Source organism: Erpetoichthys calabaricus, chromosome 5 (assembly GCF_900747795.2).
Source record: "Erpetoichthys calabaricus chromosome 5, fErpCal1.3, whole genome shotgun sequence".
Classification (NCBI taxonomy): Eukaryota; Metazoa; Chordata; class Cladistia; order Polypteriformes; family Polypteridae; genus Erpetoichthys; species Erpetoichthys calabaricus.
The window spans coordinates 97,651,130-97,673,160 of NC_041398.2; positions in this window are offsets into that span (position 1 = coordinate 97,651,130).

Here is a 22,031-nt window from a genome sequence, read left to right on the forward strand (position 1 = left end):
TCCAATCCCTTTTTCCAAATCAGCAACATGTGTTGCCTTGGGGATTGTTGGAGGTGACTATGGATGTACAAAGTAATCAGAGCTTGTAATAGCCTTCTCTGCATTCCCTTCATTGTCCCGGCTATCTCTTTATTTATCTACGTCAGTTGTTGCGTTTGTCATGTGCACAGATATACAAACCTCTCTTGTCTCTTGTATAGGATCTTGTAGTTGAACTAACTTCCTCCCCTTCCACAGGACCAACCTCATCTTTAATAACAATAAAATTAAATATTAACAGAACAGCGGACAGAGATGCAAGTACCTGCTGGAAGCACAAAGGAGGAGGACTCGCTCTCTATGTTAATACACAGTGGTGTAACTCTGGACATGTTAATGTCAAAGTCTCCACTTGCTGCAGGGACATCGAACTGTTGGCCGTAAGTTTGCGTCCCTATTACTTGCCCAGAGAGTTTGGATACGTCATTGTTGTTATTGTGTACATCCCTCCTCGGGCGGATGTGGAGACAGCGAGTGACATCATCCATTCTGCTATTGCTAAGTTACAAACGCAGCACCCTGAGGTGCTTGTGCTAATCGCTGGAGACTTTAACCATGTGACGCTGGACAAAACATTACCTGCCTTCTCCCAGTATGTGGACTGTAACACCCGGGGAAATAACACTATTGATTTACTGTATGCAAACGTTAAAGACGCACACAGCGCCACCCCGCTGCCTGTGCTTGGGAAAGCAGATCATAACCTGGTTCTGCTTCAGCCTCACTACAAACCAAAAGTGAGGGTCCTACCTGCAACCACATGATCATTCAGGAAGTGGTCCCCTGAGGCAGAGCAGGCTCTGAGAGAATGTTTTGGAACTACAGACTGGGATATCCTGCAGGGATCACATAGTGAGAACATTGAGGAAGTTGTTGACTGCACTACTGACTACATCAACTTCTGTATGGACATTGTAGTTCCAGTAAGAACTGTACGCTGCTATGCTAACAACAAGTCATGGATTACAAGTGACATCAAGGGCCTTTTGAACCAGAAGAAAAGGGCTTTCAAAGGCGGTGATCAGCATGAGCTCAAGCGCGTGCAGAAGGAACTCCGAGTCCAGCTCAGGGCGGCGAAGGAGCAGTACAGGAGAAAGCTGGAGCAGAAGTTGCAGAATAACAGCATGAATTAAGTGTGGGATGGGATGAAGATCATCACTGGCTGCAGCTCGAAGCGGGGTATCACCATCGAGAGAGATGTAAAGAGAGCAAACCAAATGAACAACTTCTTTAACAGGTTTGACCACCCTAACCCACTCTCACTCTCACCTCGGAGTACTGCACCCTCCACACATCCTTCTGCTGATACCAGCATAGGAGAGACATCCCCACCCACAATTACAACAGCGCAGGTGAGCACAGAGCTGAGGAGACTTTGTGCCAGCAAAGCAGCAGGTCCAGATGGAGTATCGCCACGACTGCTGAAGGTCTGTGCATCGGAGCTGGGGGGTCCTCTACAGCGCATCTTCAACCTGAGCCTGGAACAGGGGAGAGTCCCGAGGCTTTGGAAAACATCTTGCATCACCCCAGTCCCAAAGGTATCACGTCCTAGTGAGCTGAATGACTTCCGGCCTGTTGCTCTGACATCACATGTGATGAAGACCATGGAGAGGCTGCTGCTTCACCACCTGAGGCCACAGGTTCAACACGCCCTCGACCCGCTGCAGTTTGCATATCAGGAGAAGGTAGGAGTGGACGATGCCATCATCTATATGCTAAATCGATCCCTCTCCCACTTGGACAGGGGCAGTGGTGCTGTAAGAATTATGTTTCTAGACTTCTCTAGCGCCTTCAACACAATCAACCTCTGCTCCTTAGGGACAAGCTGACAGAGATGGGAGTTGATTCATACCTGGTGGCATGGATCATGGACTATCTTAAAGACAGACCTCAGTATGTGCGTCCTGGGAACTGCACGTCTGACATTGTGGTCAGCAACACAGGAGCGCCACAAGGGACTGTACTTTCTCCGGTCCTGTTCAGCCTATATACATCGGACTTCCAATACAACTCGGAGTCCTGCCATGTGCAAAAGTTCGCTGATGACACTGCTATCGTGGGCTGCATCAGGAGTGGGCAGGAGGAGGAGGATAGGGACCTAATCAATGAGTTTGTTAAATGGTGCGACTCAAACCACCTACACCTGAACACCAGCAAAACCAAGGAGCTGGTGGTGGATTTTAGGAGGCCCAGACCCCTCATGGACCCTTTGATCATCAGAGGTGACTGTGTGCAGATGGTGCAGACCTATAAATACCTGGGAGTGCAGCTCGATGATAAATTAGATTGGACTGCCAATACTGATGCTCTGTGTAAGAAAGGACAGAGCCGGTTATACTTCCTTAGAAGGCTGGCTTCCTTCAACATCTGCAATAAGATGTTGCAGATGTTCTATCAGACGGTTGTGGCGAGCGCCCTCTTCTACGCGGTGGTGTGCTGGGGAGGCAGCATTAAGAAGAAAGATGCCTCACGCCTGGACAAACTGGTGAGGAAGGCAGGCTCTATTGTTGGCATGGAGCTGGACAGTTTCACATCTGTGGCAGAGTGATGGGCGCTCAGCAGGCTCCTATCAATTATTGAAAATCCACTGCATCCACTAAACAGTGTCATCTCCAGACAGAAGAGCAGCTTCAGCGACTGACTGCTGTAACTGTCCTGCTCCACTGATAGACTGAGAAGATCGTTCCTCCCCCAAACTATGCGACTCTTCAATTCCACCCGGTTTAAACATTAACATTATACAAAGATATTGTCTGTTTTTTTTTTTTTTTTTACCTGCATTATTATCAATCTTTAATTTAATATTGTTTTTTGTATCAGTAAGGTGCTGCTGGAGTATGTGAATTTCCCCTTGGGATTAATAAAGTATCTATCTATCTATCTATCTATCTATCTATCTATCTATCTATCTATCTATCTATCTATCTATCTATCTATCTATCTACTATATAGTGTGTACTACTATGCACTATGGCTAATTACAATTTTCCAATATATAATACATGATGCCTGCATAGGTACAGTATATCATATAATTGCATATCCTTCCATAGATAATTTCTTCATATCCTGAAGTCATAATAATAATTCACACTATATTTCATACAAACTCCAAGCATTGATTATGTAAGAATAGACTGCCATCAGTCAGGATTTGGCCTAGAAGTTGATTGACAGCATTCCAGGGCAAATTGCAGAGGTCTTGAAAAAGAAGTGCCAACACTGCAAATATTGAGTCTTTGCATAAACTTAATATAATTGTCAATAAAAGCCTTAGAAACTTATGAAATGCTTGTAATTATACTTAAGTATACCATAGAAACATCTGACAAAAAGATCTAAAAACACTAAAGCAGCAAACTTTGTGAAAACCAATACTTGTGTAATTCTCAAAACTTTTGGCTACAACTGTATTGCTATTGATATAAATGAGCCCAAGTACTGTTTCCTGACACACTTCTTCTGAATGATTTGTTGGCTTAAAGTGCTCAGTGTGTCAGAGAGAGGGTGTGCAGCATTGTTCAGAATGGCACTCAGTTTTGTTTTAATTCTCTCCTCTGTTACTACCTCCAGGAGGTCCAAAGTGCGTCCCAAAACTGAGCTTGCCTTTTTAAATAGCTTTTGAGTCAGTGGGCTTCTCTTGAAGTGATGTTACTAGCCCAGGACACCACAGCATAGAAGGTTGCACTGGCCATCACAGTGTTGTAGAAGATGTGAAGGATGTCACTTCCCACATTAAAGGAACACAGTCAGCCTGCTCTGCCCTTTCTTATATAGTTCCTCATATAGTCCAGGGCCAGCCTCTCAAACATCTCCATGATGTGAGAAACAAGTGGCACTAGTCTGTACTCATTAGGTGAAGAGGCACCTTTCTTCTTTGGAACAGGAAAAATGCAGGATATGCTCACAACAGCATCACTTCCTTGAGCCTTAGAAACAGACTGTTGTTTGGAAAACAAAGCCCTGTAATTGATGATACTACAGTGTTGACACAAAAACTAATATAGATTGTGATGCAATGACTCAGTGCCTCAATTCATCCTCATGTGACTCGCACATCATTTTCCAGTCTGTCATTTGGAAGCAGTAATTCAGAGCCATTTCTGTCTCCAGGCTCCACTTCCCTACTATCCTGGTGGCAACAGGTTGGTATGTAATAGCAGTTTTGCAGCTGGGAATAAGATGAATCTGTTTGTGATCAGATCTGTCCAAAAGTGCCAGTAGTTTACATTTAAAAGCATCTTTAATATTTGAATAGTGCAGGTCCACCTTGTTATTTACCCAATTTGACACAAACTGATAGAAATTTGTTATAGTTTCTTCCAAGTCACATTGTTGAAGTCACCACATATTATAACTACAGAGTCAGAATGAGTTATCATTAAAGTGCTGGTGACTTAGTGAATCATTTCTGTTGATGAGTCCCCATTTGCAGAGAGAGGAATATAATCATTAATCAGGATGATGTAACTTATTTCCCTGGACAAATAACATGGACATTTATAACAAACTGTGTTATAGATAGATAGATAGATAGATAGATAGATAGATAGATAGATAGATAGATAGATAGATAGATAGATAGATAGATAGATAGATAGTAATTCATTTGTTCCCAGGCAGAAATTTGGATTTTGACAGAGTCACAATTAATAAATGCATTTTTAAAAAAATTCTGTTTATCCTAGAATGTTCCACACATGATCATTTTGAGTGGCCAGTCAGAGTTCTGAAATTCTGTAGGCAGCCAGCAGCTGTGTGGCTGTGTACTCCCTGTTCAAAAATGGCACTTCACAGTTTTTACAAACAAGTTACAGTTTTGCTTTAACTTAATATTATGTGGTCATAACATCCACTATTTTAGTGGCATAGTGTTTATGAATCTTTCCCAGACTGAGTCTTGCATCATTGTTGATGTCATCTTATTATATAAACTGAATGATCATCAATAAAGGCTGACCTAACACTAGAACATTTCATTCTGGTTTGTTCTAACTGGACAACTGTCCAGACACTCAGTCCAGGTGAGTAGTCATCAGCAGATGTTCTAATGGATGCCATGAGAAGAGTTGCACCTCTACAAGTAACTGACCGAAGTGTTAATTAAATGAGAGTTGTTCTTTATGGTTCTTACTTTATTAGTATGTACACAGTCTGTTTGTATACTAACAATAGAAGTATCTTTTTTCGTTATTTACGGATTTGCTGTTTTTTTGTGCCATGTTTCAGTCCAGAAAAATGTAAGCCTGAGATATGCACCATATACAGTATGTTGTCATAATTGAGCTGCCCTTTACCTCAATAGAAAACTAGATTGTAACACAATTAATACACAGTCCTGTTCCAAAAGTGACTACCACTCACTGACTATAAAAATAAAGAGCAGCACTTCTTTTAAACACTTTTTAAGAAGTGAAATTAATGGCAAATGGGTTTTAATAAATTATAAAATAACTTTCTGTTTGTTTTATTGCTGTCATCTTTCTCAAGGTTCCATAGAAAGTTGTGCCTCACCTGTTGTCCAGTGATTGCTGGCAGCATTAATTTATATTGTTTTGGGTGCAGCTGGACCTGTTCTGTCCCACCGACTATAATTACCTGAGCTGTTTCATCTTGTGCTAATATCTCATGCACAACTGGACCTGTTCTGCTCCTGCAACCTCAGATGCACTGGTCTCTTCTGCTATAGGTTTGTCACTTACCACCCCAAGTGGTTGTCCATAGTACAGTTACATCCACTAACTGCCTGTCAGTAAAGCCGTCTGGGACTTGCCCCTCAACAGCCTTCATTATTGCCTTTTGTGTATGGCTGGGTTTGTTCTTCTGAATTTGGCTTCCACTTAAACATTTTGCATACCTGTATATTGCCTATGCTGCCAACCTACCAGACTACCTCAGATGTACCTATAACTTCCTACACCACCAACAGTGTTCCAGTTGCCTGGCTGGCTCCAATTCTTGGTACACTCTCATTAACACTTTGTTTAAATCAAGCTCATATCTGGTGTCAATTTCCCCTCTATCACATCTACATAATCTGTCCAACTTTTGGATTTTACAGGGTCATAATATGTTATGTGTTTCAGACTAGACATTGTATGTTATTCATTAATCAAAGCTGTCTTTGATGGTTGTTTACTGATTCCTGTTTTTAAGTCTATTCAAAGCACTTGCCTGGATCAATGTCAGCTTACTTGACACTTGCAAGTTCTTTGATGATCTTTGAAGTTTAATTTAGCTCAATTTTGTTTACTATTTTCTTACTTACTCAAATGTTAGCACTAGATTGAAACATTGTCCATGTGTTTTAATAACTCATCTATGATATCATAAGTTGATACCCAAAAAGTCTTCTTTACAGTCCAGCATCTAGGACTCTTTTGTGCACATCTCTGCTGCAATATGTGTTAATGTGGATTTTTTCTTGGGACACAAGTTTCCTCTCAAAATGCAAACAAATAATGTCAGATAATTTGATGGCTCACATTTACTTACAATAAATATGTCAGGGTTTGTGCATGAGAGATCCCTGAAATGGATTGGAGTGTTGGCACATTGTTAATTGCTTTCTGTTTTGTCTCATTCCTACTAAAATAGAATTTTATTTTAAAATGAATTGTTTTAAGGAAATATTTACTTTTTATCATTTGGTGGTGGAGTGATTGTAGATTTTCTTGAACATTTATATTGGTAGCAAACCATTCACTAAAGTTAGCAAAGCCAGAAATTGGGGTTTTCACTTGCCTTTGAGGCATAGGTGAAATTTTCAGTGGCAACATCAGACTTTGGCATGTTTTGCAGTTCTGTTAGTTTTCTTTTGCTATAAAACCTAAAAGAGTGTTTTGCTGGGATATCATTCATGCATATTTTGGCCTGTTCACATTTCCCTCCAGTGAGACCTATCCCACTAGTAAATTCAGTAGGTTACTAGCTTTTTGCCTCCTTTTAATATCACATATTTTGAATGTCTGTGAAAATTATAGTGGGTAAAATTTAACATCAATCCTATTTTCTAAATCTTGTTATGGAATGTATGCTGTAAAAACACCATCCATATATATACTTTTCAAATATTTTTAGAGTTAATTAACCCTTGTAGTGATAAAGTTAATACTGACAATTTTACTGTGTAAATTTATAATTGACTAGCTGTGTAAGCTTGTGCTGTAAAAAGCCTGGGGTCCTAGAAACTATTGAAATCGTAAGAAAAAAAATTGAAATATAGAGATGTCAGGTAATTGAAAGGAACTACTCTGGGCATCTCTCTCCTAGGAGGATATGTTTTGCTGACATTCTTGCATCACTTGTGTATTTACGGTGGGAGGAAAAGTAAAAGGGATACCATTTTGTGATGTTAGCGGCTAAGCGACTTTGGCTTTTTTCTGAGGTTTCGTTTTGCTGACATGCTCACCTTGCTTGTGTTATTAGCGGCTAAGCGAGTTTTCTATTTCCTCGGAGGTGGAGGCCTTACCCCAACTCCACCTCTCACTTCTGGGATGGACAGACGCACACACCACGCGTAGATGTTTATATATAAGATATTTTAATCAAGGGAGATGTATATTAAAATGCATGTATGCAGTATAGGCTCATTTTCATTTAAAACAAAATAAATAAAAAACCTAATCTACAAAACAGGGTGGGCCAATGACCCTGTAATAGAAAAAGCAAATTACAAAAAGATTGATGCAGGGAAGGATAAAATTAAATCCATTAGTATGGCACGTCTTACAGCATTGGTTCCTCAAGCTAAGTTTAGGAGAACAAAGGTAGCTGCTCTTTTAAGTTTTTTAATTGAAGGTTGATTGCAGGCTCAAATTGAACACTTGTTTAATAATTTGGTTTGCTTTTTCTTCAGCCTCACTGTATGCAATTCACTTTTGTAAAAAGAACTTAGAAGAAAGTTGTCACGTCTCTCCTATACAAGTATAGAAAATGGATGACCTAATGTATGACTGTCATAACTGTAAATGTATACTCCGTGTCTTGTGCTTTTTAATTTATTTTTTGTTTACTTTAGTAATTTACATTTTTACTAAACTGCTGTTCTCTAATTTCTTCAAAAGAATTACCTTTAAACACCTTGAGCAACGGTGATCAGTGCATGTGTCCTAAACTGTAGCGGTGAATTCACTTTCATTCACCATGTAGACAAGTGACAGGTTTAATAACAAGACAAGTGCTTACATATATTCTGTTTTACATAAAGTATGTATAAAAGATTTTGACAACTACCAAAATCTATTTAAAGATAGAATTGGCCCCTGCTAAAATAAATGGTCTGAACCAGCAGCCATAATCGTACTCTAGGATCAAAACTCCATTGAGCAGTATAGTATGTTAGAGAATATTGATAGAAATACTAACATTTGACTGGTATTAGTCTTGTGCTGTAGAGTACTTGTTGCTGATAGAAAAAAAAAATCCTTATTTTTTTGAGCTCATTAAAAAATGATTGACACTGGTCGCAGGTAACAGAAATTTGAAGAAAAATGCCACACAATAGCCAGTTGAAAGACTTTAAGAGTGAAATTAAAAATATTTAGTTATTTTTAATTATGTAATTAATTTATATCATACATATTTCCATTAAGAATTTCAGACAACTTAAAATGTTTTAACATTATTGAGTTGCAGCTCTAGGATATCAAAGCCAAGTTTAGGTGCAAGGCAGGAAGTTACCAAAAATGGGCTACTAGGCCTTCACTAGGTACGCTCAATAAAAGTGAAAAAAAAGATGCATTCTATGTAAATAAATGTATTTGCGTATTTATTTACAAATGTATTTATATGTACTGTACATTTAGAAATATGAGGGCAATCCCAAAAATAAGGTCTCCAAAGCGGTGGGGACATAGAGAAACTGTTCGTACGGCCGTTGGCCACACTGTTGTGATTGGTGCTTCCTTCACTCCCAAACAAGCATGTGCGGCTTCGCTGGGATGCTCAATCTTGGCTTGGCAGCCCTTGAAAATGGAGCTCCTGTTGAACGCTACTGCCAAGTGCGAAGTTCACGCAGGAGACCGTCAATTTCCGACGAGACAGTTGCGAAGGCTGGAACTTCATCACCCACCCACCCTATAGTCCGGACTTGGCACCCAGTGACTACCACCTGTTCCCTAAGTTGAAAGAACATTTGTCCGGAAGGCGATTCTGCTCCGACGAAGAGGTAAAAGATGAGGTTCAACGCTTCCTGAAGGACATGGTGGCGAGCTGGTATGACTGGGCATTCTAAAACTACCACAGTGTCTACAAAAATGCATCGACCGAAATGGCGATTATGTAGAAAATTAAATAAGTCTTTAACCTTTAAAATGATGTAAACATTATAGAAAATAAATGGTTGTTTGTATTTCTAAAAAAATAGGAGACCTTACTTTTGGGATTGCCCTCGTATATATGAATATTGTGGGCGAAAATGAGATATAACAAGGTGAAGTGTTGGCAACTCCCCAATTTCTTCTATGTTAATAAAATAAGCCACAAAAAGCAAACAAGAAAACTAGGAACAGAAGTTGTTTGTCATCCCTTGCACTTCTGAATTCAATGGGTCCAAGAGTGAACATGACTTCCGGTAGCTGTGATGTTTATGTAGAGACAGGACTAGAAGAGACAGGATTTCCAGGAGTCTCTGGATATGAGATCAGTATTTCTTCCTGGGCTCCTAACTCATTCTTGAACTAGAAGAGTAAGAGAGATTAATAAATGTGCTGCAGCATAACCCATCCGTGTTTGTGTTCTCATGGGTTGACCTCCTAACACACTCCTGCAGGATGCCTCATTTAATGTTTCAGGTGTTTGTACAACAAAGAAAAATAAACAAAAAATAAATAACAATATATTCCATCAGTAGCACTTCCAAGCTTGGAGGAAAGTGTACTTCTGCAGGGAGCCCTGTCCTCCTATGGTTGAGAGCATACGCTGATAGTGCATTGGTGCACCCACCACATGATGAATGCAGTGGGTGACACCTTAGCACTACACTGGAACAGTGTGAGTTTTTTTTTTTCAAGACAGCTGGAGTGCCAATCCTACCACCAACCCCCAAGTTTTCCCTGTAAATTGGAGGACCTACATGTAGAGCTGGATGCAGATTAATGTCATATACATAGGGTTAAGAAATTGCAGGTTGAAGTCCTTGCTCAAGAGCCCAGCGGAGTAGAGTCAGTTGTGGTGTTTACGGGATTTAAACTAGCAACCTTCTGTTTACCAGCTCAGATGCCTAGCCTCAGAGCTACCACTCCACCTCTGCTTCCTCTGAAGCTGCTCCACAAATGATAACTGACTTCTGGTTGGAATCTTATTTAAATATTAAATATTTAAATATTGTTGGGACTGGAAGGGAAAGGATTTCTGTTGGTAAAATGGATGTGAATTCAGGCACCTTCTTGTCCTTTCTCCTTTATTCTGTGGATGAAAATTGATACACAGTTAGTTACTGTGTCACCCCCTTAATCTTCCCTTGTGAAACACTCCCAGTATGTCTGACTATATATGTATCAATCAACCAATCGAATTTATTTATAAAGCACATTTAAAAACAACAGGAGTTGTACCAATGTGCTGTACAAAGAAACATGTAAGGCTACTGTAAGTGAACCAGTTTAATAAAACAGTTAGTAACAACTATTGAATATCTATCCTCACCCTCCTGATGACCTTACCCACCATAAAAGGCTGAGGAGAAAAAGTAGGTTTTTAACCAAATCTTAAAAACCTCAATAGAAGGGGAATATCTGATATGGAGCAGCAGATCGTTCCAAAGTCTTGGAGCAATAACTGAAAAGCCTTGTCACCCTTAAACTTTAACCATGTTCAAGGAACTGCGAAGGAGTAATTGAGCAGATGACCTCAAAACTGTCATTCCCGAGAGGGGATGAAGGAGATCGCAGATACAATATATTTAGGGGCGATGCCATGCAAGGCCTCATAAACAAATAATAAAACTTTGAAGTCAATCCGAAATCTCACCGGCAACCAATGGAGGGAGGCCAATATGAGTGAAATATGCTTTCTTTTACTGGTGCTAGTCAGAAATCTAGCTGCTGTATTCCGTACCAACTGAAGGTGCACCAGGGCAGATTTGGGCAATCCTACATATACTGTAGGGAATTGTAATAATCAAGCCGAGACGTAATAAAAGCATGAGTCACTCTTGCCATATCCTTTTGTGAAAGTAAGGATTTTAACTTTGAAATTTGTCTCAGTTGGTAAAAGCTGGATTTTACTACCGCAGAGATTTGTTTGTCAAAGCTCAAAGACGAATCAAGGGTGACACTCAGATTCTTTACATCATTATGAATCTTTGCCATCAATGACCTAAATAAGTGCCAACTTTATTAGCAGCAGAAGTAGGGCCAAAGATAATGACCTCAGTTTTTTTTTCATTTAGTTGGAGGAAATTTTGCAGCATCCAGGGTTTAATATAATCAAGACTCTCCATCAGTTTCTTTACAGATGAAACAATATCAGGGCTAACTTTAATATAAATCTGGGTATCATCAGCATAACAGTGGTAATCAAAGCCATGTTTTTGGAATAAGGGCCCCAGAAGGAGCAAGTATAAGGCAAATAATAATGGAGCCAGAAAATAACCTTGTGGTACGCCATGAGTGAGCAGAGCTGGCTGGGAGAAGTTATCACCAATATTTACTGACATAGATCTACCATTTACTGCAAGTATGATGCAAAACATCCTTGAATACTGACTTCATACTCAAGCCTTTTTAATAAAACCCCATGGTCCACTGTATCAAAACCTGCACTAAGGTCCAGCAGCACTAAAATAGCACAAGAACCCGAGTACAAGGTTAGTAGAATATAATTTGTCACCTTCAACAAAACAGATTTTGTACTATGAAATTTTTTAAAGCCAGATTGAAACACATTGCATAAGTTATTTTCCTCCAAATATTAAATAAATTTTACATAAAACACCTTTTCTATAATTTTGGACAGGAAAGGGAGCTTAGAGTTAGGCCTGTAATTTGAGAGCACTGTAGAGTCCAGAGTAGGCTTCTGCAGTAGTGGCTGAATTAATGCATGCTTGAAATTGTAAGGCAATTCCCCCATTTTTAAACAGTTGTTAATTATGGCCTTAAGCAGGCGCATAGGTAAAATATCAAGAGGATACCTGTAAGGTTTCAAATGCATGACTATATTGGCTAGCTGGTAGGAGGAAACTGGTTGAAACAGTGTAAATCGGGCATGCACTGACCTAAAGGAAGCTGGAGTCCACTCACTGTGCTCCACAGCTGGATGGATAATGTCAGACCGAATAACTTGGATTTTATCTATAAAAACGTTGAGGAATAACTCACAGGTCTCAGGTGAGCTCATAGGGAGACCAGTGCCTGGTGGATTTAAAAAACTTTTTATGTTTTTAAAGAGCACTCTAGGTCTTGAGGCGGCAATTGCAATTAAATCTAATAGATAATTTGATTTTGCTATTCTCACTGCCCCTTGATAGATCTTCAAGAAGGTTTTCAGTCTTTTAAAAGATACCAGGAGTTTATCCTTTTTCTACCTGTGCTCTTGGCCTGTCTGTATTCCTGCCTGATAGCACGAGTGGTGTCATTTAGCCAAGACTAAACTCTGGCCTTAACCCTGGCTCTCCTTAACTTTAAGGGTGCAGTCAGGTCCAGTGTTTGCTTACATGTAAATTCTAGGAGCCTAACTAGGCTAACCTAACCTATGAGCATTGGAGCACACTGAGAGGGCTTCTGTCATCACAGATGAGTGAAGGTTTGAAATGGTATCACAAAACTGCAGGGCAGATTCTGAATTTATTGAACATAAGTGACCCTGGGGTTGTGTAAAATTCCTGAACGGATAAAGGAGATCAAGCTCAAAAATGACAGCATAGTGGTCTGAAATGCAGGCATCATAAACCTCTACATTTTTATAGGAAATCTAAAAGAGTAAGGACTAAGTCCAGCACATGACCTTTCTGATGAGTGGGGCTTGAAACCCCCTGGGTTAAGTTAAAGGAGTAAACCAGACCTAAAAAGTCTTTATCCAGGGGTTTCGTTTGACAACAAATACGAATATTTAAATCTCCCAGAAACAGCAGGCTATCAGAATGTGACACCAGCAAAGATAAAAAGTCAGTGAATTCCTGCATAAAATCCTTATTATATCCAGGTGGTCTGTAAGCAAGTGCACCCGGCACATAATTGGTATGCCTGATTTTAAACAGCTGAGCTTCAAAACTGGAAAAATTAAACTGATTATTGAAAACCATTGCTAGTCCACCATGCTGACCAGTGCTTCTGGTAAGTTAGAGAAGTTATAGTCAGGGGGTGAGAGATCATGGAGAGATACTGAGTCACCGACCCTTAGCCAAGCCTCTGACATAAATAAAAAGTCCAAATTACGAGGTGTAAAAATGTCATTCAGAATAAACAATTTATTGGCGACAGATTGATTGTTCAATAAGGCCATCTTCACAGAGCCTTTAGATCAGGGGTGTTGAACTCCAGTCCTGGAGGGCTGCAGTGGCTGCAGGTTTTCATTCTAACCATCTTCTTAATTAGTGTCCAGTTTTTGCTGCTAATTACTACTTTTAACTAACTTGACTCAGGCCCCTTAGTTGTTTCTTTTTCCTTAATTAGCGGCCAAACAATAATGAGACATGAAACAAGCGGCCACATGACCAGCTCACCTGTGCCCATCACACAATATCTGAAAACAGAGAAAGGTGGAGGTCTCAGTAAGGCTAATCTCTCAGGTCATCAAAAAATCCTGTCGGTGTTCTTAGAAAAAAACATAAAATCATCAGTTTTGGAAATGTCTGCTGTGGCAGAATGAATAATTAAATAACGGGTTTAATTAACAGCAAGCATTGGCTTCTCATTAAGAAACTGGTTGGAGTTTGAAGCCCCAGTTTAGCTGGTCATCTGTTAGCTCGTTTCACATCTCATTTCTGTTTGGCTATCATTAAATGAGGAAACAAATCAATTCAGAGGATTGAATCCTTAAAAACAAGGGCTATTAAAATGAAGGCAAAAAAGTGAATTAATAGTTAAAACTTGCCATTGATAAGGAAATGGGTTAGAATGAAAACCTCCACTGCAGCCCTCCAGGCTTGGAGTTCAACACCCATGCTTTAGATGAATTTGCCTAATCTGTTTGGCTAGACTTATTTCCACGCAGAAGTTTCACTGAGCATGGAGTTTACCCCTCCGCCTCTTGAATTTCAACCTGATTTTAAAAAACTTAGGTACAGAGCAGATGGTCAAAATAAAACTATCAGTCAAGAAAACAGAGGGCAAACTCTAGAACAGCCTCCAACAAGATTCGCGATAGATGAAACTGGGTCGTCGTAAGATTCCTATAGCAGCACAGTAATTAAATAATCCAGCTCCTAGGTGAGACCTCAAGTCCAGACTCATGTACTGTATGTGTATCCTGATAGAAGCTGTAGACCCTGGATCTTCCAAGTGGTCTCTGAACCCAAAGACAGCTCGAGGTACAGTAATCAACAATATCAGGTTATGTGCAATGTATTAGAGAGAAGTTTAAATACAAAAGGGTGAACAAAAATACATTAGCAAAATGTACAATAATAAACAATGATTACTATTTAAGTAAGAACAGTGCACACAGCTTCAAGTGCTCTGCTTCTTACTATCTGGCATCTCACCTGTTCCAGCTGAGCTCTTGCCATATACTCACCTCCCAACTAAAAACTCAACGCTGTACTGGGTTAATAGTGTTTTTCAGCCCACTTTGTAAAATATCTAGAATTATACTTTGAGAACTCCTTTTTTCATTCCAAGTTGATCTTGGCCTCCATAACATAAGACATGGCTACAGGGAGTTGAGAAAGTTTCACCCCAGAGAACCATGGGATTCAAAACACACTGCAGTGGGACTCCACTCTGCCCCCTAGTGACTTAAGGAGCTCCTGACACATTAGCAAAGGTTCCCTTCTGCCACTGTTTATTTAAACTCAAGACTCATACAGCCCTGTATTTGATCCCTTAGCTCCCCGTTGGCTAACCACAGGGTCACTGCTGTCCTTACTCTCACAACATAAGCACATATAGACATTATTTTGAATAAGGCTCTAAGGGTTCAAAATATAAATTAACTAAATACATTTGATGTTTATGATTATTAGATAATTGTTTAACTTAAAAGGAAAATAAATGAAGCGAAAGCCAAATCTGATCATGTTTTAAGAGTTGGAGTATCAAGGGTCAATCCTACCTCTGTTTGCAATACCAAAATGTAAGAATTCTAATAAAATAATAATGGCTCTGAAAATAAGGTCAACAGTGTAGGATAATTGCAGTCAGAAGGAACTGTTTATAAAGCAGCAGGGTGCAACTGCTGAATAGAAATATTAAAATTGTCCAGTTACGATTAGGGCTTCAATATGCTGACAAGTATGCAACAGTTTTTGTGTAACTAAATGTAAATTGGCACAAAGCAAATCAACAAAGAGTGCAGAAATGTGCTTTGAACACTGTAAAGAATAGGCTCCAGATCATCCTTACAAGTTTCATGCAGGTCAGTTTCAGAATTATGTAATGAGCAATAGTGTGCTGATGGCCTCAGCATGTTCAAACATACTGTTTGTCCTTGGCAAAGAGCTTTGCATGATGTATCATAGCTCAGACAGAAGAGGTTGTTGGCTGGCACTCTTGACACAACCATGAAGTGTTTAAGGGAGGATTCTTGCTGTTTTGCAGTTTTTTGGGTCATTTACTTTGTAGCTTCTTTGGAGACTTTCTTGAATTAAACATGAAAATTCTCCTACAAATAAAATACAAACCTTATGACCTTCTCTCTTTTATTAGATCTCACTTGTATAACAGAAGTATGAGTAATGTCTCTCCCCCACGTCTATAATAAACGTTCATATAATCTTTCTATTATTCTTTGTATCCTCTTTCTCCAAGAAAGACATCTTTAATTTGTTTGGATTCCACAGAATGAGAAGGATATTATATCTATATTTAACTGGAAACTGCTTCTTCTTAGACATCTTGGCTGAGCTAATTTTGTTTTTACAGGTGTTTGTACTTGAAAAAGGGTTAGCCACAATCTTGGAGGCTCTACCGCATTTGCACATAAAGAGCTGGAGTATGTCCTAGGTCTTATAGCTGTTATCCGTAGGCAGGGAATAAAAAAGAAATGAGTCATGAATCACACTTTTTCATTCTTTGTCAAAAAGAGGCTTCTGTTTCATGCAATGTATTGAAATGGAGTTAATGAAAAGTCATAGAAATAATGCACACCAAGGATCAACAGCTACACAACAGTTTAGCTATTCTCACAGTAAATTAAACACTGTTCAGCCTTCACAGTAGCATTGGGCATAAAGAAGTAACCAGACCTGAATGTATCACCATCACAAGGCACTCCATCACTGACCTGTTTACAGTCTAATTAAGGGTTTCTAATTATCCAAACACACAATGTTAGAATGTGGGTAGAATCTTTTGTTACAAATGTTTAAGAAGTTGACTGAGATTAAAAATCAAGGTCTGTATGTAAACAAAAGATTTATTTTCTTCCACCCCACATATCCAGCATCTCAGATTTGAATTCAGAAAAACCAAAGCAGAAAATGGAGAGTGTGTGAACTCTGTACATGTATTGACCAAGAATTCTGGAAAATGTGAGACAGAAGCACTAACCACTGCATTAATTATGAAGAAAACAGCAACTCAAAAAAGGTCCCTGGAAAGGTAATGTTTGTACAGGTAATTGAAAATAGAGCAGCGACAATAACCAAAGTGCTAGGAAAAACTACAGAGTAACTCGGCTTTAGTGGACATGCTTTAAATTAATTTTCCACATTTTTTTTCTCTCTCTGTCTCTATATATATTTATATATATACTGTATATATACAGTATATATATATATATATATATATATATATATATATATATATATACATATATATATATATATATATATATACTAGGGGACTGTGCCCCATATTCGTTTTGCTCGCCCACCCCACAACCCCCACCCCTGGGGGGCACACTTCACGCTAGCCACTTTGTGTCTCTGCCGCTTGCTTTGTGAAGGGGGGGTGGGGGGCTGAACACACGCTAAGGACGGATCAGCTGCTGTCTGGCTGCTAGCTGCTACCGAGCTGCGTGATCTGCATGTCATGCTGCGCGCTGATCATTTAAAAGCCTGTACAGCAGCTATCCTTTTGTCTCACTTCCTTGTCCTCTGAGAAATTGTTTGTAAGTAGGGTGTGACGTGGAAGTAGTTTCACGGGACTTCAAAATGTCTCTCCAAGATGATCACGTCTCGACCCAAGATTATTTTATATAAAATATATACACACACACACACACACACACACATATATATATTGTGACACACATATGCATTGGGGAGAGCTTACAGGCTCTGATGGTGGTAATTCAACACCAGGGCACAGGGTGCAGTGTATACTAATAACTCTTTTCTTCCTCCCTTTACAGACCAGATGATTGACAGCCAAACTGCCTCTGATGTCGCTTCCAGTGTCCATCCCCCTGGACTCGCTAATTCCTGCCTGGCCTCCACTTAAAAGGAAGTGTCATCATCTTTGGCAGTCTGGTCTCAGACTTGAGTCCTAAGGGACATTTTTTTTTTGCTGAAAACCCTTTAAACTTTGCATTTATAATATACAGGATGTGGTTATGATGTCGCCCCAAATATTTTTTATTTGTCTTGTCTCTTGTTTCAATATTTTATAAATATATATATATATATATATATATATATATATATATATATATATATATATATATATATATATATATATATCATTGTAGGCCTTTTTGACCCAGGGTAATTCCCTTCATTTCTTTCCCTTCTTGTGGGCCTTAAGGTGACTGTACAGGCCCAACTTTCCTAGGGTATTTTGTACACTGGAAGGTCAGTGCACCCCAGTGCCCTCAGCTATGGCTGCCAGTCTGTTTTTTCTCCACTCCCTATGATGTTCTTCTGCCTCCATCCCCAAGCTTGGGCAGTTATTGGCAAGAGCCTCCAGTTTTTTCAGGTGAAATTTCACAGCCAATTAGATTTACTTTCAAGTTGTTCTTGAAACTCTTAAATGGTCTTTCCTGGGCCCTACTAAGTATGCTTACTGAAAACACAATGATGCAGCTTGTCAAATTCACAATGTGCAGCACGAAGCTAGTGACTTCCTCATCAATAGTAGCAATAGAAAAGAGGATGCTATCAAGGTGTGGAAAATAAATCTCCAGCTCCAAGGGGGCATCAAGGATCTTGATGGTTCCTTCCTGGTCACCATAATGTGGAAATTGACTGAGGGTTTGTGTCTTGGTTGTATCTATTTCCAGACAGTAGGCTTCATATGCAGAGACCCAGGAGTCTATTATACTTTGAAGTAGTTCTCCTGAGTGGCTAGTTATGACATTGTCATCCGCATACTGCATATCACTAATAACTACTGCTGAGGATTTGGTTTTAGCAAGGGGCAGCCTAACAGTTATAATCCTCTTGTTGATTCTTATTGGATGCAGATTGTGGGCAGTAACAAGGGAAGTCTTGATAGCAATGCAAACTCCATGGAATCTTCCATCAGCAGTTGGCTTTCCCTTCCAAGACAGAAAGGTGCATAATTGTATAATTCTATTTTACCCCATAAGAATGTCTGTAGTAATTTTGGCAAGAAGATAATTTTCAGGCTTGCATCCAACACATATTAATTAACTACTTGTTATTATCGAGCTTTGGCCAGGAAATTTCTTAAGACAATGGGCGTTAGCCATAAATTAACTAAGTACTTTTGCATGTAAAATATTTGTAATTTTGTTTGTTTTTCTTTTTTTTTTAACCGAAAGCTAATATTATTGGCATGCATTGTGGTCTATTGGTTAAGATTTTGGACCTAACACTTCAAAACCTGAGGTTGTGGGTTCAAATCCTGCTACTGACGCTATGTGACCATCAGCAAGTCAATTTAAGTGCTTGCCTGTACTCTAATTGAAAAAACAAAAGAAATGTTAACCAGTTGTATCTCAGATGTTGTAAGTCACCTTAGATAAATGCACCAGTGAAATAAGTAATAATATTATTAGGTCACTGGAGCTGCTTACTCTTGAACATGCTATATACAATAATAATATATATTATAATATATATAATAAATCAATTTCTGTTATTCCCAGTGACTTGGATTTTGTTAATGGTTATTGTAAAACACAGTTTTACAGGAAAGTGTCTTTTTTAATTTAAAAAAATCAGTAGGAATAATGTACAATTTAAGTATATATCATTATCATTATTTTATGTTGTTCACTCAAGTATTGTATTTCTTTTCACATTTTTCATCAGTTGTATGTTCAAGCTTGTATGTTTCTATACCCATAGGCAGCCAACACTGAATTGTGTTTTACTTTAACTTATTACACACAGCAATAATGTTTCCAGACTACACATTTAGGCTGCTCATGCAATGAATTGAATGTTTTTACTCTAGAGATTGTTTTCTCTAGTGTTTGAAGTGGAAGAAAATAACTGCCAGTAATACAGTCTGAAAGAATCTTGAAACAATCGGAGGTTTCTCTTTAAAGTTTGCAGAAATTAATATATATTATTGCGTTTAGGTTATTCTGGCACTTGAAGGAACAGCATTGTAGTTTTATTCAGTATTGTGGCCACATTCAAACACAGAGAAGAACCTGACAACTTCTTTGTTATTTTTCTCCGTTGGTGGTTCTTTTAAATGAAAAGAACCCAAAGGTATCTGCCTCGGAAGCATTCAGTTGAAGGGGGACCAGGAGTGGAGCCACAGGCAGATTGCATAGTACAGAGGACAAAATACTGGATAAATGATCTGGCATTAAACCCATATATGATTTACACCTTATTGAGTGCAGCTTATCTTGTACAGGTAAATGTTTAAGCTATTTGAAAGTGTGTTTTCTCAGTGGCTAATCCAGACTCAGAGATCAAAACCACAGTGCGACTGGTCACAATACGTAAAGAATTTTCCAGACTGGTGTGGTTGGGGTGGGAGATCCCTTTTAAAGTCCAAAGATGCAAATATATATTACAATAGAGTAGCTTGAAGAGGACCTGTTAAGTTTAAACTTATGCTTTTTGTCCTCCTTGTCTTAGATTTGAAGACACCACTTCCGCCCTACTTCTAGTACAGACCATATGGCGGCATTCTCTCCCTGTCTTTTTGCTTCTAACAAAGCAATAGAAACAATCGCAGCCACAACCACAGTCCTGGCTGGCACCGTCCCTGCAGATTTATATTGTGCTTGGTAACCACTGAGCTTCGTATCTTTCTTGAGCTTCCTCGAACTTTCTGTTTCCATTTCATACCTGATTGTAGATGCCAAACGTGATTACAGTATGTCTGTTTTTTCCTGTCTAGGGTACTGCCTCTTCTTCAGTCTTCCATTCACTCTCTTGATTAGTGCTGCCGCCTATCGCTTCTGCTGCATCTTTCATTTGCACACAGCCCCCTGTCAGTGCAACACAGAACATTAATAAATATTGACAAATAAAAAAATGATCGACAAATAAAAATACACGTGTTGGGTAGTTTCCTTTTTCCTATAACGGCATCAAATTTCAATCAAATCCATTATGGCATTTTTAAAAATTGTTTTGTATTTAGACTGTCTATTTAATATATTGATATTGACATTTCAATTGAATTTTCCAGCTAAATGGTAATGAGTGTGAGTGTTGATGTATGCACAAGTGGGCAATGTAGTCCTGAACTGGACAAAGTAGGATTGAATATATTATGATATTTATTGTTTTTTTTTAAGTGCCATTGGCTTTCAGCTTTTCTGGCTTTATGTTTTTAGCTCTGGGTTAATAATTGTCTCAAGTTCTAACAGTATGAAATATGCATATTAAGTAATTATTATTAAATAATAGCAATGTAAGAACATTTTTGACAAGGAAAAGCCATTCAGCTTCCTGAATCTTTATTTAATTATTACGTCCAAAATATGCCAAATCAAGACCCCCAAACAGCTACTCTCAACTAGACCACTAGGTAACAGTTTCACATATTTAACGTTCATTGTGTGAAGCAATACTGTCTAATGTTTGTGTGAGATTTAATTTAACCCAGTTCAAGATTAAAATCTTATTTACACTAACAGCTAGCATCCACCTTACTTAGTTCCATCATAATCTTAAATGCCATAATACATAAAGTCATAATATATAGTACCCTCATAATTGTATTGTATATCTATGAGCCTAACTTTTAATTCCTGTTCACTATCTGTTGAGTACAATGATGATTTCACTAGGACTTCTAACTCTCTACAGGGTCAAATTCTTTATAATTACAGTAATCCCTCGCTATATCGCGCTTCGACTTTCGCGGCTTCACTCTATCGCGGATTTTATATGTAAGCATATTTAAATATATATCGCAGATTTTTTGCTGGTTCGCGGATTTCTGCGGACAATGGGTCTTTTAATTTCTGGTACATGATTCCTCAGTTGGTTTGCCCAGTTGGTTTCATACAAGGGACGCTATTGGCAGATGGCTGAGAAGCTACCCAACCAGAGCGCGTATTACGTATTAAATAAAACTCCTCAAATATATTGTGAGCACGGGGGCTGTTCGCACCCCTAGAGGATACGGCCGCTCCTCAATATATCTTGCTGAGCTTACATATGGCTGATTTGTCAAGCAATATGCTTCCAGCACGGTGCTTCGCATACTTAAAAGATCAAACAGCACGTATTGATTTTTGATTGTTTGCTTTCTCGCTCTGACATTCTCTGCTCCTGACAGAGGGGGTGTGAGCAGGGGGGCTGTTCGCACCCCTAGACGATACGGACGCTCGTCTAAAAATGCTGAAAGATTACCTTCACGTTGCTCCATTCTGTGCAGCTGCTTTATCAAGCGACATGCTTCCTGCATGGTGCTTCGCATACTTAAAAGCTCGAAGGGCACGTATTGATTTTTGATTGTTTGTTTGTTTTTCTCTGTCTCTCTCTCTCTCTCTCTGACATTCTCTGCTCC